General features: G+C 46.2%; 1 pseudogene; it reads left to right on the forward strand.

Moving 5' to 3' along the window:
- Window positions 1-8,746: 8,746 nt before the first annotated feature.
- On the forward strand, window positions 8,747-10,558 carry LOC125547029 (UDP-glucuronate:xylan alpha-glucuronosyltransferase 1 pseudogene; annotated as a pseudogene).
- Window positions 10,559-20,016: the final 9,458 nt, after the last annotated feature.

Here is a 20,016-nt window from a genome sequence, read left to right on the forward strand (position 1 = left end):
CTATTGGTTATTGACCGGAGACATGTCTCGGTCATGTCTACATTGTTCTCGAACCCGTAGGGTCCGCACGCTTAAGGTTACGATGACAGTTATATTATGAGTTTATGCATTTTGATGTACCGAAGTTTGTTCGGAGTCCCGGATGTGATCACGGACATGACGAGGAGTCTCGAAATGGTCGAGACATAAAGATTGATATATTGGAAGCCTATGTTTGGATATCGGAAGTGTTCCGGGTGAAATCGGGATTTTACCGGAGTACCGGGAGGTTACCGGAACCCCCCGGGAGCTATATGGGCCATAGTGGGCCTTAGTGGAAAAGAGAAGAGGCAGCCCAACATGGGCCGCGCGCCCCTCCCCTCCCTTGGTCCGAATAGGACAAGGAGAGGGGGCCGGCCCCTCTCTCTCCTTTCCCCCCCTCCGCGAATCCTATTCCAACTAGGATTGGGGAGGGAATCCTACTCCCAGAGGGAGTAGGACTCTCCTGGCGCGCCTCTCCTAGGCCGGCCGCACCCTCCCTTTAGTCCTTTATATACGGAGGCAGGGGCACCCCAGAAACACACAAGTTGATCCACGTGATCATATTCTTAGCCGTGTGCGGTGCCCCCTTCCACCATAGTCCTCGATAATATTGTAGCGGAGTTTAGGCGAAGCCCTGCGGCAGTAGTACATCAAGATCGTCACCACGCCGTCGTGCTGACGGAACTCTTCCCCGACACTTTGCTGGATCGGAGTCCGGGGATCGTCATCGAGCTGAACGTGTGCTAAAACTCGGAGGTGCCGTAGTTTCGGTGCTTGATCGGTCGGGTCGTGAAGATGTACGACTACATCAACCAAACGCTTCCGTTGTCGGTCTACCAAGGGTACGTAGATCATACTCTCCCCTCTCGTTGCTATGCATCACCATGATCTTGCGTGTGCGTAGGAATTTTTTTGAAATTACTACGTTCCCCAACAGGGGGCACGCCTACCCCCCCCCCCCAAGGCGCGCCTTCCACCCTCGTGGGCCCCCTGATGCTCCATCGACGTACTCCTTCCTCCTATATATACCTACGTGCCCCCAAACGATCAGATACGGAGCCAAAACCCTAATTCCACCACCGTAACTTCATGTATCCACGAGATCCCATCTTGGGGCCTGTTCCGGAGCTCCGCCGGAGGGGGTATCCATCACGGAGGGCTTCTACATCAACACCATAGCCTCTTCGATGAAGTGTGAGTAGTTTACCTCAGATCTTCGGGTCCATAGTTATTAGCTAGATGGCTTCTTCTCTCTTTTTGGATCTCAATACAATGTTCTCCCCCTCTCTTGTGGAGATCTATTCGATGTAATCTTCTTTTTGCGGTGTGTTTGTTGAGACCGATGAATTGTGGGTTTATGATCAAGATTATCTATGAACAATATTTGAATCTTCTCTGAATTCTTTTATGTATGATTGGTTATCTTTGCAAGTCTCTTCGAATTATCAGTTTGGTTTGGCCTACTAGATTGATCGTTCTTGCATTGGGAGAAGTGCTTAGCTTTGGGTTCAATCTTGCGGTGTCCTTTCCCAGTGACAGTAGGGACAGCAAGGCACATATTGTATTGTTGCCATCGAGGATAACAAGATGGTTTTTTATCATATTGCATGAATTTATCCCTCTACATCATGTCATCTTGCTTAAGGCGTTACTCTGTTTTCATGAACTTAATACTCTAGATGCATGCTGGATAGCGGTCGATGAGTGGAGTAATAGTAGTAGATGCAGGCAAGAGTCGGCCTACTTGTCTCGGACGTGATGCCTATTTACATGATCATACCTAGATATTCTCATAACTATGCTCAATTCTGTCAATTGCTCAATAGTAATTTGTTCACCCACCGTAGAATACTTATGCTCTCGAGAGATGCCACTAGTGAAACCTATGGCCCCAGGGTCTATCTTCATCATATTAATCTCCTACTACTTAGTTATTTCCTTTGCTTTTTTACTTTGCCTTTATTTTACTTTGCATCTTTATCACAAAAATACCAAAAATATCATCTTATCATATCTATCAGATCTCACTCTCGTAAGTGGCCCTGTAGGGATTGACAACCCCTATTCGCGTTGGTTGCGAGGATTTATTTGTTTTGTGCAGGTACAAGGGACTCGCGTGTAGCCTCCTACTGGATTGATACCTTGGTTCTCAAAAACTGAGGGAAATACTTACGCTACTTTGCTGCATCATCCTTTCCTCTTTGGGGAAATCCAACGCAGTGCTCAAGAGGTAGCAGTGGATTGTGCCCAATGAAGAGCTTAGGTCATTTTAGGAATAGATTCATGAAATGTCACGGTGAGGACTCCAGGTGGTCATCTGCACACATTATAGGGCATCCACCAGGATTGTCTATACATATAGATGATTGCAAGGGTTTGGAGACTGCAATAGAAGTGGTCCCTGGAGTGGAGCATAGAGAATGCATGTGACACCTAACTGCTAATTTTACAAGGAACTTATGGGGTTATGATGAGAACCTATGGCCAACATCATACACATGCAACTTGAGGAAGCATGAGCACCACTTAAGAGTGTTGTACGCTGAAAATCCTTTGGTGCAGGAATACATTGAATCACATCATGGAAATGTGATCAAAAAGCAAATTCAATGAAATACGCAAGGTAGAGTATGTGACCAATAACCTTGAAGAGTGTTTTAATTCAAAGATTAAGTCAGTAAAAGGGCTTATGTTGTGACAAACATTTGACAATATCAGGTATATGTTGATGATAAAGACGAATTTGTGCAAAAGAATTGCATATACACAATATGTTGGCCATGTCATACTCTTGTATGTGACTAAGGCATTGCATGCAAAGCTAGAGGATTGGAGATGAAATGTATTATACACTCGACCTATGAGGCCGAGATGACATATACCGACAGTAAAAATAGGGAATGGAGGTATCTAGTGGATTTACCAAGTGATGCATATAGTTGTTGGCAATGGCAGATATGTGGCCAGCCAATGCATACGTTCCCTGATCTTCATGGCAAACATCGGGGTGCCAATGACATAGTGTTCTCTTTTATAATATATTTTTATTATAAAAAATCATAATTCCTATGGCAACATTGTTCACAATGGTAACACCCATAGTTGTGCAAATTTGACTATGTTATCATGGACTATGCCATGGATGTGGCCATGGCCATGACCATATGCCTTGAATTCCATGCATGTTAACACTAGATGGGCCATTTTGTGAAGATATTTTTTTCAAAATAGTGGTATTGCAATTTATTATTTCTCCCATAAACTATTGCACATAAGGTGGCTCAATGCAAAAACATTCCAATTGTTGAGTCTTTTTTCATTTTCTTTATTTTTTCTCAAAATGGGGTCAAACTAGGAAAGTTGGCCATTCATAACAAATGGTTTTTAATTTCAACTTTGGCTGTCCCAAGTGCATACACCACCAATATTAAAGCATAAAATGATCTTTGTCAATTTTTAGTACCAAAGTACATCACACTTGCAATTCAAATTTGAGCAAGTTTTGATAATTCACTAGAAATCCAGTAATTGGATGAAATATATAAATAACACTCTTAAATTCATGAAACTTGGTCAGTGGGCATCCAAGATGGTATACTTTTGATGGAAAATGAAAAGGCCCGATTTTCAAACTTATTTCAGGCACTTCCTTCACACAACGTTTCTAGCACTTGGAAAATGGAAAAAGAATATTATAATTCTTTTCATAATTCCTATTGCAACATTGTTGACAATGGTATCACCACCATGTTATGATGGACTATGTCATGGATGTGACCATGGCCATGGCCATATTGAAGGAAATATGCCCTAGAGGCAATAATAAAGTTGTTATTTATATTTCCTTATATCATGATAAATGTTTATTATTCATGCTAGAATTGTATTAGCCAGAAACTTGATACATGTGTGAATACATAGACAAAACAAAGTGTCCCTAGTATGCCTCTACTTAACTAGCTTGTTAGTCAAAGATGGTTAAGTTTCCTGACCATAGAATGTGTTTTCATTTGATGAACGGGATCACATCATTAGGAGAATGATGTGATGGACAAGACCCACCCGTTAGCTTAGCATAATGATCATTAAGTTTTATTGCATTGCTTTCTTCATGACTTATACATATTCCTTTGACTATGAGATTATGCAACTACCGAATACTAGAGGAACACCTTGTGTGCTATCAAACGTCACAACATAACTGGGTGATTATAAAGATGATCTATAGGTGTCTCCGAAGGTGTTTGTTGGGTTGGCATAGATCGAGATTAGGATTTGTCACTCTGAGTATCGGAGAGGTATCTCTGGGCCCTCTCAGTAATGCACATCATGATAAGCCTTGCAAGCAATGTGACTAATGAGTTAGTTACGGGATGATGCATTACGGAACGAGTAAAGAGACTTGCCGGTAACGAGATTGAACTAGGTATGAGGATACCGATGATCGAATCTCGGGCAAGTAACATACCGATGACAAAGGGAATAACGTATGTTGTCATTGCGGTTTGACCGATAAAGATCTTCGTAGAATATGTAGGAACCAATATGAGCATCCAGGTTCCGCTGTTGGTTATTGATCGGAGATGTGTCTCGGTCATGTCTACATAGTTCTCGAACCCGTAGGGTCCACACGCTTAACGTTCGATGACGATTTGTATTATGAGTTATGTGTTTTGGTGACCGAAGATTGTTCGGAGTCCCGGATGAGATCACGGACATGACAAGGAGTCTCGAAATGGTTGAGAGGTAAAGATTGATATATTGGACAATGGTATTCGGACACCGGAATGGTTTCGAAGTGGTTCGGATATTTATCGGAGTACCGAGGGGTTAGCGAAACCCCACGGGGAAAGTAATGGGCCAACATGGGCCATAGGGAAGAGAGAGGGCAGCCCACAAGGGGTGCCGCCCCCATGGGCAGTCCAAAATGGACAAGGGGAGGGGGCGTGGCCCCCCTTTCCTTCTCCCTCTCCCTCTCCTTCCCTTCCCCCCTCCGAAAGAAAGGAAAAGGGGGGCCGACTAGGACTAGGAGTCCTAGTCGATCCCCCCACTTGAGCGCGCCCCTATGGCCGGCCTCCTTCCCTCCTCCTTTTATATACGGGGGCAGGGGCACCCCAAAGCACATCAATTGTTCTCTTAGCCGTGTGCGGTGCCCCCCTCCACAGTTTACTCCTCCAGTCATATTGTCGTACTGCTTAGGCAAAGCACTGCGTGGATCCCATCACCATCACCGTCACCACACTGTCGTGCTGACAAAACTCTCCCTCGACACTTTGCTGGATCAAGAGTTCAAGGGACGTCATCGAGCTGAACGTGTGCTGAGCTCAGAGGTGTCGCACGTTCGGTACTTGATCGGTTGGATCGCGAAGACGTTCGACTACATCAACCGCGTTAAGTTAACGCTTACTCTTTCGGTCTACGAGGGTACGTGGACACACTCTCCCCCTCTTGTTGTTATGCATCTCCTAGATAGATCTTGCGTGTTCGTAGGAAATTTTTGAAATTACATGCTACGTTCCCCAACACATATGCCTTGAACTCCATGCATGTTCATACTAGGTAGGCCATTTTGTGAATGTTTTCATTTCAAATTTGTGGTATTGCAAGTTTATTATTTTCCCCATAAATTAGTGCACATAAGATGGCTCCATGCAAAAGCATTTCAATTTTTATTCTTTTTCATTTTCTTTTGTTTTTTTAAATGGGGTCAAACTAGGAAGGTTGACCATTCATACCAAATGGTTTGCAATTTCAACTTTGGTTGTTCCAAGTGCATGCACCACCAACATTAAAGCATAAAATGATTTTTTTTAGTTTTCAAGAGCAATCTACAACACACTTGTAGTTCAAATTTGAGCAAGTTCTGATAATTCATTAGAAATCCAGTAAATCGATGAAATATAGTAATAACACTCTGAAATTCATGAAACTTGGTCAATCAGCATCCAACGTGACATACTTTTGATGAAAAATGAAATGGCCCAATTTTTAAACTTATTTCAGGCCCTTCACAAAAAAGTCATTGCTCGCACTTGGATGCCCATATTGACAAAAATTTATAGAAAATGATCAAAGTCTCAAAAATGAAAATCCTTTTGCATATACCCCCTTTTTATGGACTAGTTTGAGGGGAAAATGATAAACAAGCGATTTCAAATACTAGAAAAAAACATTCACACCCCCGGCGGTAGTCAGCGAATCTTGGGTACATCCTTCGTGTCTGTGAGTACATAAAAGGGTGGAGAATGTTTCAAAACAGACGTACACATACTAACTCGGTTGGCGCTTTCGTTGTTCTTTGAGCGGGCGGTCTGGAGTTCGAGTACCCTTCCCGGCATTATAAGCCACCTTTTTCAGCCATTTAGCTAGGCACTAACACACGGGCCCTCTTGCCACCTACGACCACGCAGTCGCTGACAGATGGGCCCCCGGGTGCTGTCCCACACGTCAATAACTGCGCCCACCTATGACCACACAACCACTTACATATGGGCCCGCAGGGGGTGCCTCACGCTTCAGTAACTGCGCCTACTTATGACCACGCAACCGCTGGTAGATGGGACCGCACGGAGGTGTCCCATGCGTCAGTAACAGCGCCCACCTATGATCACGCAGCCACTGATAGAAGGGCCCACACGGGGGTGTCCCACGCGTCAGTAATTGCGTCAAGTAATGGTCAAAGACTGTGACCCGATGGCAAACCCCCATTTGGGCTTTTGTAACTGTGGGCCGCGTGATTGAGGGGAAAAGTAAGTAATGACAAAGAACATGGACAAAATTGAGGAGAAATGAGCAATGAGGGGCATGAAAATGAAAATCCCATAAAAATTCAGGAGCACAGGAGCAACAAGCCTAGAAGCCGAAGGGAAAGAGCCCATAAGCACAACAAGCTGAACAACAGGAACATGTCGTCGAGTGAATGAGATATAGCTAGATCTCAGCTATATGAGCTCCACACTCTGTCATTAGTTAATTCGTTACTACCTTTGTAAATTAATATAAAATGTTTTAGATCACTAATAATGAACTAAAACGTCTAAAGATATAGCTACATCTCAGCTAGATGAGCTCCAGAAGCTCTCATTAGTTAATTAGTTACTCTGTCTGTAAATAAATGTAAGATATTTTAGGTCACTTATATTTACAGAAAGAGTATGATGTAAAATCGAATATTCATTTCTGAGCCCGAGCTCATCTGCACCCTATGAACAGTACAGTTGAAAAAAAACACTAAAAAATTCCCAATTTCTTTTGCTTGGTAGATGACTCAGTGTGTTAGGTCCGTACCAAAATTTAGATAGTTTGGGCATCTGAGTAGCTCTTAGGAAAAAAAATCGGTCCAAACAATACATGAATAGTGCACTTTTTCACAGACCTCTTTTTTTTCTTTTTTTCTGAGAGCTCCTCAGATGTCGAAATGAGCTCAGTTTTTACATGAACCTCACGCACTAAAACATCTACCATGCAATTTTTTGATTTTTTTTTAAAATTCTTAGTATTTTTTTCATTTCACTGTTCATGTCGGGTGTAGATGAACTCGAGAGCCAAATCGCCCCTCTCAGAATCTCGTCTTATATTAATTTACAGAGAGAGTAGTTGGCGAATTGAAGTTGGATGTGAACTAAAAGATGTAACACGCGTGCAGTCACCGATCCACGTCAAATAAACCGAACTATCTGTCACGGTGCGATAATCAATTAGGAGTCACAATCATACAAATATGACCGTTGCCATGGTGCTACAGCTAGCTAGACAGGTGAGGTGAGGTGAGGTGAACAATACGAGATTTGTTACCAAACCTACAATTCCCATCTGCACCAAACCTGGAAGAAAACGTACGTACCACATGCACTGGTCCCATGGATGGAGCAAGACCTCCTCAATGCTAGTTGCATAGCTTGTACTACTACTAGATAGATATACAAGTACGCAGTATCCATTGACATAGTCTCTCTTCTCCCTCCTCTTATGCACTAGTGCCAACTGCCACAATCAGCTGGCCTTGACCAAGCAAAGCAAAGCAATGCAAATCATGTACTACTATGCATCAAGACAAGCTAGCACTTTTTCAGAAAAGAAAAAAGAAGCAAACTACTACAAAGCGCAGGTATTTTTAAAGCCGTGGAGGAACTTGGAAAGATCGATGTTAGTCGGAGCGCTAGCTCGCCTGAATGTAGCCAAATGGCTGCCATTTAGTAGTTAATTATCCGGCCAGGCCTATCGGGATATCGAGGTCAGGATTAATCTCCAAATGTCGTGAGTTAGACCACGGCCCACCTATCACTTGTAATCACATGATTAATCACCTCCAACTTAGTCAAAGACACGAGACAAACTGAAAACCACGGTTGTACGTGGAGGCATCGATGGATACATATACATATACAGTGTAGCTTGAGAGATAGAGCCAAGCAAAGGCTTAACCATTCCCAGCCAGCCAGGGCCAAGCTGCATGCACGTACCCTATACACCTATGCAGATCGGATGAGATCGTCGATCAGCTAGCTAGCTACTCCGCCGGCCCGCGATCGTGCGTGGAGAACTAAGCAGGGCGTGCACGGGCCGAGTTATCGGAAGGAAAAGATGGCCCCTCACGCTCTCTCTCCGGAGTCCCGCAGCCGCGCTGCCATCCTGCCACTGCTACGCATACTGTGAGTTGATCGATCGAGGAGAGGAGATGGCACGCTTTCTTGGTCAAGTACGTCTGGATTTTGGACTCACGATCATGGTGCATGTACGTACGTTGTTGTTTTGCAGAGAAGATCATGGCGCGGATGCGCGGAAGAGCCGGCCGGCGGCGACCTCCTCCAAGGCCGGCAGGAAGAAGAAGGTGCTGGTGCTGGTGCTGACCGTGGTGGTGTCCGTCGTGCTCATGTTCGGCCTCCTCAAGACCAGAACCCTCGACGGCCGGATATTACTCCGTCATCGTCCAGCTCCTGTGATTAGTGTTCCACGGCCTCCCTACGCCGCGCACCGGCGCGTCCGGTGGGACAGCGTCACCGCCTCCCTGGTGGCGGCGCAGGCGGGGTCGGTGGCGCTGCTCAACTTCAGCCCGGCGGAGGTGAAGCGGTGGAGGAAGCTGCGGCTACCCGGAGCAGTGACAGTCCGAGCGGTGCGGTTGCAGGCCGTGGACAGCGCCGTCACGTGGGCCGCCCTCTACCCGGAGTGGATCGACGAGGACGGTAACGGCACCAGCAGCGGCAGCTGCCCCTCACTCCCAGACCCCGAAGATCAAGGAGGCCAGCGCTTCGACCTCGTCGCCGTCAACCTCCCCTGCCGCAACCGTAACGATAGCGGCCGCTGGTCCAGGGACGTGGCCAGGCTCCATCTCCAGCTCTCCGCCGCCAAGCTCGCCGTCTCCGTCCACTCGTCACACGTCCTCGTCGTCTCGGACTGCCTCCCACTCCCCAACCTCTTCCCATGCAAGCACCTCCTCCACCGACACGGCCACGCCCGGCTCTACAGGGCTCACGCCGCCTACCTCCTCCCCCGCACCCGCCTCCCCGTCGGCTCATGCGACCTCGCCCTACGTCTTCCGACGAGTCCTACGAAGCCGCCTACAGTGCTCAGGCGGAGGCGGGAGGCGTACGCGACGGTGCTGCACTCATCGGACGCCTACGTGTGCGGCGCCATCGCGGTGGCGCAGAGCATCCGGCAGTCGGGCTCCACCAGGGACCTGGTGGCGCTGGTGGACTACGGCAGCGTCGGCGCGGAGCAGCGCGCCGGCCTGGCTGCGGCCGGGTGGCAGGTGCGCGCCATGGACGGCCGCATCCGCAACCCGCGCGCCGTGCCCGGCACGTACAACGAGTGGAACTACAGCAAGCTCCGCCTGTGGCAGCAGCTCACCGACTACCGCAGGGTCGTGTTCGTGGACGCCGACCAGCTCGTGCTGCGCAACATCGACTTCCTCTTCGACGCCCCGGAGGTGAGCGCCACCGGGAACAGCCGGACGCTCTTCAACTCGGGCGTCATGGTGCTGGAGCCCTGCAACTGCACGTTCGACATGCTCATGGCGCGCGTCCGCGACGTCCGGTCGTACAACGGCGGCGACCAGGGGTTCCTCAACGAGGTCTTCACGTGGTGGCACCGCCTGCCGCGCACCGTCAACGTCCTGAAGTACTACCACCAACAGGGCCATGCTGCTCCTGCTGCCTCGGCGCCGCCGTCGCCGGAGCCGTACCTGCTGCACTACCTGGGCATAAAGCCGTGGCTGTGCTTCCGGGACTACGACTGCAACTGGAACGTGCCGTCGCTGCGCCAGTTCGCCAACGACGAGGCGCACGCACGGTGGTGGGCCGTGCACGACCGGATCAAGCCGAGGGAGCTCGCCGCCAGGTTCTGCGCGTTGCCGAAGAGTCAGAGGTCGTCGCTGCAGTATGAGCGGAGGCAGGCGGAGAAGGCCAACGCCACCGACATGCACTGGAGCCGTCCGATCACTGACCCAAGGAACACCCAACAACTCTTGTTGCCAATGCCACCCACCGCTTGATTCTATCCGCTTTGCTTGTACCTATGGTGTTTTTGTAAATTCGATTGATATTTCTACGGATATTTCTAATCATTTCACAGCGGGTGAATATTTGTGAATTGCTTTAGAAAAATCTGACGCCGATAGATTTTCCTAGCCGTTGGATTGCAATCATCCAATGGCCCAGCTCTCACTCTTCCTCCCAACTCCTCTCTTCTTCTTGGTGAGCACCCTCCTCTTCATCCTCTTCCGGACGCTCACCTCTGGCCGCGACATCCCTGTCTTGGGCAAGGTCCTATCCTGGTCTGGTTGGGACGCCGTGGCCAACCTATTGTATTTGTCTTACCCTCAGAGCTCCACGTGAACCTCACTTCTCCTAGAAAACCGACTAATGTCACTCGCTTTTCCACACGACTTACAAATAACAAATACACATTTATAATTCTACGAACATCATCAAGCCTAGAGTTTTGTATGAATATGACTAAATGGTGAAATGCAGAAACCTTGATCGAGACAACTACTCATCAGTTATCTTGACAACAAAATAGCACCACCTTAAAGCCAATGGTATATATAGCAAATAACCATGACAAAACCCATGACACTTATCGACGTGCCATACTACGACTTTGAATGTGATCTACAACTTAGTTGGAGGATACTGTAAAAGATGGACAAAACCAACGAGATTAAACAACATGGTCATGCCTCCAACGCAACCACGGGTCATGAGACTGTTGAACTGTCAACAAGAAACAGTTTCGATCGATTCAGAAACTAATGCTTGGAGCGGCTGGATGAAAAACAAATGACTAGATCATCATCATCATCATCTATCTTTAGTAGGGATGTAAACCAGGCCTCATGTAAGCCCACTTATGGTCTAACAGTTCAATAAAGTTTTTTGGGGGGAGAAGGGGGGATGAACTACTAAACTAGCTAAAGCTAACTAAACAGGACTTGTGGGCGCCATGTACATCCCTAATATTCAACCATTCTACCCCTCCCTCCTCCCCCACCACCCGGTTTGATCCAACAGCGCACAGTCTCCTCCCTTCCTCGGTTTCAGTCGGTCCATGCCTCTTCATCACCACCTTCAGGGCTTCGACGGCGTCCTATCTGACCCCTCACCGGCTATGCAACGGCATGTTGCAGCCTCCCCGTCTCGGCTCGGGCTCCGTCCAATCAGACTAAGGTCAATACAAAAACCACGTGGCATATATTGTGCGAGCACTCGTCCAATCTGATCCTATTCCATTGCAAAGCCTCATGCTCAAGCTTCATGTCGCTCGCTATATGGGCCTGGCCAGCGAGCAACGGCACCCACAAGCATTTCGTTCGATATTTTTTCTTTTTTTACTTTGTTTTTTACGGTTTTATTTAAATTAAAAAATGCGGAGAAGCACAAAAAATGTTTGTGGATTGAAACATATTAACGAATCCAAAAAATATTCTGAAATTTGAAAAACAAAACATGAATAAGGGAAAACATGAATTCAGAAAATGTTTGCCAATACAAAAAATGTCCACGAATTAAAAAAAGTTCATGAATTCTAAAAAATATTTGTGACTTTAAAACAAGTTCGCAAATTTGAATGTATATCCATGAATTTTAATAGTATAAAAAATTCAAAGGATGTTTGTGACTTTATAAGATGTTCACAAATTTTTTAAGTATGGGTTATTATAGTATTGAAGCAAGATTTGATACAATTTTGTAGCACATATTTTGCCTAGAAAAAATCACCGAAACATATCAATATGAGATCTAATTTTAAAGATCTTGACGGGACTACGCGCCAATGAAAACTGTTTGTGAATTGGGCAAATGCCTTTTGAAAAATCAAATATATGAAAAAGCACAAATAAACCCACTTATTTCTCCTGCGGGTGAAAAAAATTCACCAAAATTCTCTAATTACAACAAATAACATACTCCCTCCGTTCCTAAATATAAGACCTTTGAGAGATTTCAATATAAACTACATACGGAGCAAAATGAATGAATCTACACACGAAAGTACATCTATATACATTCATATGTAGGAGAGAGGCGTTTTGGAGGCTGAGCTCCATGGAGGCCTTTATTCTTGAAAAATTCAAATTCAAACTTTTATGGTTCAAAAAATTCTGAAAAAAATATGTGTGTATGTAAGGATGTAACCCACATGTGTGTAAAAATTCATGATTAAATACCTTTTAAAGTGCGTTAAGTCGACTAGAGGGGGGGTGAATAGGCGATTTTTATGAATTCTTCACTGAGGAATTTCAGGGTGAGGAAATTCCTGAGTGAAGAACTATTTGCAGCGGAATAAGTACTCAGATGTAAACATAACAGAATATAAGCATGGTCTTCATGATGAAATGAAAACAAGCATAGAGTACAGAAAGCGTAAACACACGATAAACAGAATGAAGACAAACAAAGTGAAGAAATTGAGCTGAGGAAATAGAAAAAGTCTTTAGTCAAAGTCTTCAAACAGATATGAACAAGCACACAACACAGAAATGAGGAAATGGAACCAGCTAGCTCGGTGAAGACAATGATTTGGTAGACCAGTTCCAACTGTTGTGATGGTTGTACATCTGGTTAGGGCGGCTAGGTATTTAAACCTGAGGACACACAGTTCCGAACACCCAGTCCTGAACACGCAGCTCAGGACACTTAGTCCTCACTGTATTCCCTTGAGCTAAGGTCACACAGACCTCGCCCAATCACTCGTGGTAAGTCTTCAGGTGACTTCCAAACCTTCACAGACTCGGTCACTTTGCGATCCACAATTTCCTCTTGGATGCTCTAGACCATGACGCCTAACCGTCCAGAAGATGCACAGTCTTCAAAGGTAACAAGCGTCGGATCTATGCAGTATCAATCTCTTCAGTGATGCTCAATCACTTTGGGTTTGTAGGTGTTTGGGTTTGGGTTTTCCTCACTTGATGATTTTCACTCAAAGTCCTTGGAGGATGGGATGCTCTCAAATGACAAGTGTCAGTTTCTCTCGGAGCAGCCAGCTAGCTAGTGGTTGTAAGGGGCGGCTATTTATAGCCTAAGGAGCAGTCCGACATGATAAGACATAAATGCCCTTTAATGATATGATCGTTAGGTGGGTAGATATTTTGGGATAGCTGGCGCATAGCACAGCAACAATCGGAATTTTGAGTATCAAATTCCTCAGGGCTATCATGTTCCTCACCGTGTAGGCAATCCGCACTGGCGAATTCCTAACTCCTCAGTCAGAACAAATTCCTGAGAGACCAGAAGAACTTCGTCTTTGTCACTGAAGAAATTGATTGGGCTGTATGATATTTCCAATGGCTTTACTCAAAGGGATTGGTAGGTGTAGGATTTGAGTTGAGCATCACTTGGAAATTTTTCCTTAATATTTCCTCGACCCCCTTTAACAGTACGGTGTTTCCTATGACTCAAGGAAGAGAAAATGAAACTACGAAAACAAAAGTCTTCACGCTTCATGTTCCTCGAATGAATACCAAGTCTTCAGGATCACACCAATTTCTTCACTTTCAAAGTCTTCAGAAATCCAAAGTCTTCAGTCGAAGAACTTCATTTTTAGGGGTCGACTTTCTATGTAATATCAAACTCCTCATAGACTTATAGACCTGTGTACACTCACAAACGCATCAGTCCCTTAACCTATAAGTCTTCAATACACCAAAATCACTAAGTGGCACTAGATGCACTTACAATCTCCCCCTTTTTGGTGATTGATGACAATATAGGTTAAGTTTTCAACGGGGATAAACATATGAAGTGTAAATACTGATATTGAGGAATTTGATTGCAAGATAGAGAAGAACTCCCCCTGAAGATGTGCAGAGTGAGGAATTAGCTTTTGAAGCAATGCACACTTTGAAGAGTAGAATCATGCAGATCTCCCCCTATATCTTGTAATCTATACACGCATTTAACATATAATATGAAGAATTTGAAATGCATGATGAAATATGGTGACTGATGTAATTCAGCATGCGTGCATTAACAGTAATGAGGAATAATCATGCAGAAAAACTCAGCAAAAGTATTAGACCACCATAGAGTTTAAGTTTACAACTCGATCGAATAAAGTCTCATAAGAACACGAGTTGTAACTTTGCAAAAAAACGCCCATATAGATAGACCCGCTTGAAGACTAACTCAAATTTCTCCCCCTTTGTCATCGAATGACCAAAACGATCGAAAAATGAGGACTAACGCCCCTGAAGAATATCAAGTTGATGGAGGAGCTCCAGCGTTGTTGGGGTCGTTTGTTGTTGTAGGGCCTGCCGCAGTGTCGTCCAAGACTTCATGCTCATCGGTTTCGCGTGATGAAGAATATGAGCTGGCCACCAAGGAAGGAACTTTAGTCTTCTTGAATTTCTTCGCCGGTGGCGGCTGAGACCATTCAAAGTCCTGCTTGAAACCCATTTGCTTCAGATCATCTTCACCATACAGATGTGACAAAATAGCCCAGGTGCGACCGAAGACTTCATGGAGGTAGTAATGGTTCTTCTTCATTGCATTGTGTGTAGCAGTCATGTTGTGAAGAATTGAACCAAACTAACACTTAACCCATTTGTGGTTGCGATCGACCTTCTGGTGAAGACTGAGGAGAAGCTCACGATCAGTCATCACCCTTGGAGCTGTGCCTTGAGGATTTTGCTTAGAAGCATTTGCGACAGAGTCATGAGTGGTAGAGTCATCATTGGTGGAGTAGGATGCAGCTTTGCGAAACAGACTATCCAATGGACGAATGCCTTCATCAATAATAGCAGTAGCCTTGCCCTTTTCATCAGATGAGGAAAATGTCCGCTTGAGGACTTCTATTGGGGTAAGGTAACTGACATGATTCTGAAAATCAGCCTTGTAGTTGAGTGAAGACCTTGTTCTGAGGAATCTCATAATCCAGGGAGCATAAGGCTTCAACTCAAATGGAGAGAGAGCAACATTTGCCAGAGTCCTCATGAAGAAATCATGGTAGTTGATAGGAATGCCATGTATGATATTGAATAGCAGATTCTTCATGATGCCAACAACTTCTTCATCATTTGAATTGTGGCCTTTGATTGGACTCAATGTCTTCGTCAGAATGCGATAGACAGTTCTACGCACAAACAACAATTCCTTCATAAGGAATTTGGTCCTTGGAGCTTGATTGGGCTTCAGAGGCTTCATTAGCACTTGCATGTAATGTGTAGTGAGTTTAGGTTCATGATAGATGCAACGAGCGCCTTCAAGGGAGGACTGACAGGCAGGGCATGAAGTAATTGAGAGGCTGGTGTTTTATAGTGAGTATTATCGGTCATCCAGTCCAAAAGCCAAGAGTTCACATCGTCAGCATCGCCTGTGATATGTAGAGTTGCATTGAATTGAAGAATGAGCTCTTCATTCCAATCGCAAATATCCGTGCAAAAGTTGAGCAGTCCTGCATCATGAAGCACACTAAGGACTGGCACAAAGCAGGGCAATGATTCCATGTCCACGTGAGGAATATGCTCATGGTCAAAGACTTTGTCCTTGTTGAAGAGCAGTGAAGAATAAAAATTTGCTTGGCTGGCAGTCCAGAAGCGCTTCCTTCTAAGACGAGCAGAGTCATAAGGGTTATAGTCTGTGAAGAACACATGCTCGCCAAAGAAGTCATCAGCCTTGAATTTCTGCTTCTTCGAGAAGGGATCCTTTGGCTTGGGCTGAGGGGTATTGGTCAATTGCATCTCTACCTCAGGAATCGCAATCTCAGGATCCACTAGCTGAGGAATTTCAGCTTCTTCTTCAGTGACAGCCTGTGTCTTTAATTCCTCATTAATATTTTCTTGAGCACTAGTGGCTAGAATCTCTTCATGGACAGATGGTGTGGCATGAGGTTCTTCAGATCCCATTTGAACTTCAGTGGTCACATGGGACTGAGGAATTTGTTGAAGGGGTGTGAACAGAGGAGAATTGGGGTGCTGACTTTCCCAAAAGTCATCGTTCAACACTGGAGTTGTGCACCCAATGTCCACATCTTCTTCTTCACTCTTTTCCTCAACGCCGGCCTCTTCAGCAGTGAACTGAGGCATGTGCAATGAGACTATTGGGGTTGAAGGGATTGCATCCGCTTCAATTTCTTTGTCCAACTGCTCTGAAGAAGCAGCAGAAGGAATGTCCTCATCATATCCACTTGGGATCTCATATTCTTCATCAAAACGAACAAGGTCCTTTGATGGCATGGATGAGACAGGAACAACATCAATCGGATTGTCAAAAGAGCTAGTTAGCGGCTTCATCTTCTTTGGAGCTGAAGAATCTGATGCAGTTGATGCCTTCCGTTTCTTCACAGCTGCAAGCTCTGCAGCCTTGGTCTTCTTCACATCTGATGCAGATGGAAGGATAGGAGTTGGGGTAGGTGTAGGAGGGGCAGAGGAATTTGGTTCAATAACTTCAGGCACAACTGATGCAGTTGCCCTGACTTCTTTAGTTTCTTCAGGCGCAACACTAGTGGTTGCCCTGGCAATTTCTTTAGTGGCTGGAATGTAGTCATCAGCCCTGGTACTTTGAGTATCTTCAGCAGCCTGATTTTCATCAGCGGTGCTGGCATGCTCTTCAGTAGGCTGTGCAGATGCCTCAGCCTGAGGATTTTCTTGTTGCGTTGGGGCTGCAACATTGGAAGTGAACTTCTCAGTTATCTTACCAAAACTGACTTTGGCACTAAGCCAGTCAGCATAGTAGCGATCAAATTCATCACTTAGTTGCTTGATCTCAGATTGAAGAGCAACAAGTTCTTCAGGTGAAAGCTTCAGAACGTTTTGCTTCAGAAAGCGCTCTTTCTTGTATTGCGCTTTCTTCACCCTCCTTCCCTGTTCAAATTTCCATTTTTCCTTATCAATAAAGGCAGTCAAAACATGACTTTGACCAGGAGTGAGGTTCATCTCCGGCAAAAGTGTGTTGGGATCCTTGTGCCATAGGTCGATGAAGTCTAGGATCAACTTCGGATCCAGTATCAATGGCACATTGCTGCCTTTGGCTCTAGCGGCCCTGAGCTGCCTGTCTATGATGATTTCGGCAAGTTCCTCATCATCAGCTTCGTCATCTTCGGACGGTACTTGAAAAGTGACCTGCTTCTTGTGAGGACTTGGTCGAGAGCCTCGTCCAGCAGTGGCCTTTTTCTTCAGTAGAGAGGGGCCAGTTGATGAATTTGTTGGGGAACGTAGTAATTTCAAAAAAATCCTACGCACACGCAAGATCATGGTGATGCATAGCAATAAGAGGGGAGAGTGTGTCTACGTACCCTCGTAGACCGAATGCGAAAGAGTTAGCACAACGCGGTTGATGTAGTCGTACGTCTTCATGATCCGACCGATCCAAGTACCGAACGCACGGCACCTCCGAGTTCTGCACACGTTCAACTCGATGACGTCCCGCGGGCTTTGATCCAGCAAAGCTTCACAGGAGAGTTCATCAGCACGACAGCATGGTGACGGTGATGATGATGCTACCGACGCAGGGCTTCGCCTAATCACCGCTACGATATGATCGAGGTGGATTATGGTGGAAGGGGGCACCGCACACGGCTAAGAGATCAATGATCAGTTGTTGTGTCTATGAGGTGCCCCGCTGCCCTCGTATATAAAGGAGCAAGGGGGAGGAGGCGGCCGGCCAAGGAGGGCGCGCCAAGGAGGGGAGTCCTACTCCCACTAGGAGTAGGACTCCACCTTTTCCTATTAGAAGTAGGAGAGGGGGAAGGAAAGGGAGAGGAGGAGAAGGAAAGACAGGGGGGCGGCCCCCCTTGCCCTAAACCAATTCGGTTTGGGCCTTGGGGGGGGCGCCCCACACTCCCCTTGCTGCCCTCTATTTCCACTAAGGCCCATGTAGGCCCATTAAGCCCCTGCGGGGGTTCCGGTAACCCCCGGTACTCCGGTATATGTCTGAAACCTTCCGGAACCTTTCTGATGTCCGAACATAGTCGTCCAATATATCGATCTTTACGTCTCGACCATTTCGAGACTCCTCGTCATGTCCGTGATCATATCATGTTTCCGGTTAATACAATTCTAGCATGAATAATAAACCTTTATCATGATATAAGGAAATAAATAATAACTTTATTATTCCCTCTAGGGCATATTTCCTTCAGAATTGGGTGGAGCTGAAGAACTAGCGAAGCTCCTGAGGCAACAAAGATGCATGTTGTCCTTTGGCACATGACGAGATGCACAGGTGCTGAGGATTTTGATGGAGGAGCTGAGGACTTTGGAGGAGCTTGAGGAATTGGCCATGAGGGCTTTGAAGAATCTGGCCGTGAGGGCATTGCTGAGGAACTTGGCCGTGAGGGCATTGGGGGTGAAGCACTTGGCTTATGAGTAGGCTTCTTTGCCATGGCCTTCTTTGGCTTGCTTGCAGAGGCCTCAGCAGTGGTAGCAACAGCATCAGAGTCTTCATTAAATTTCCTCACTGCTTCCTGAGCTATTTTGGCTAGCTTGGCTTGGCGCTTAGCCTATTCATCAGGATAGTTGTCGGTGTCAAAACCGGCGGATCTCGGGTAGGGGGTCCCGAACTGTGCATCTAAGGCGGATGGTAACAGGAGGCAGGGGACACGATGTTTTACCCAGGTTCGGGCCCTCTTGATGGAGGTAAAACCCTACGTCCTGCTTGATTATTCTTGATAATATGAGTAGTACAAGAGTTGATCTACCACGAGATCGGAGAGGCTAAACCCTAGAAGCTAGCCTATGGTATGATTGTCTGTTGTCCTACGGACTAAAACCCTCCGGTTTATATAGACACCGAAGGGGGCTAGGGTTACACAAAGTCGGTTACAAAGGAGGAGATATACATATCCGTATTGCCTAGCTTGCCTTCCACGCCAAGTAGAGTCCCATCCGGACACGGGACGAAGTCTTCAATCTTGTATCTTCATAGTCCAACAGTCCGACCAAAGGATATAATCCGGCTGTACGGATACCCCCTAATCCAGGACTCCCTCAGTAGCCCCTGAACCAGGCTTCAATGACGATGAGTCCGGCGCGCAGTGTTGTCTTCGGCATTGCAAGGCGAGTTCTTCTCCAAATTTCGAACGTTTGTTAAGCAGTGTCCGGTCCCATAAATGTTGGACCTCTTGGATTCTGCGCCCAATAAGGGCTATCTCCCATACGTCGAATGAATACGAGGCGCTAGGGCGTTTTTACATTTGCCCCCCTAGCCAGATAAATAAATTGTCTATTAAAGGGATGGGGATTCTTAGATCCAATCCATACCATCCTCCCCCAGCGAGAATCCATCGGAGCGCGCTTTGGAAAGATCCACTCCAGCATGGCCGACCTCCGCAGCTCCTCCTTCCGCCCCCGTAGCCCTAAGCCCGGTGATTGGGAGAGGTGTTTAGTCCCACACAGTCGATTAGTCGAACTGCAGACTAAGGGATTTCTCCCTCCAGCGTATATGGTGCCCGTCCGAGCCGGGCTCGCCACCTACAATGGCGGGGAGCAAGCAGAGAGCTTCCCCAGCCCCTCTACGGGGGAGCGGGTATGCCTTGTTCCTTATTTATTAAGGGGACTCG

The sequence above is a fragment of the Triticum urartu genome, chromosome 3A (genome assembly GCF_056163025.1).
Source record: "Triticum urartu cultivar PI428250 chromosome 3A, HENAU_Tu73, whole genome shotgun sequence".
Classification (NCBI taxonomy): Eukaryota; Viridiplantae; Streptophyta; class Magnoliopsida; order Poales; family Poaceae; genus Triticum; species Triticum urartu.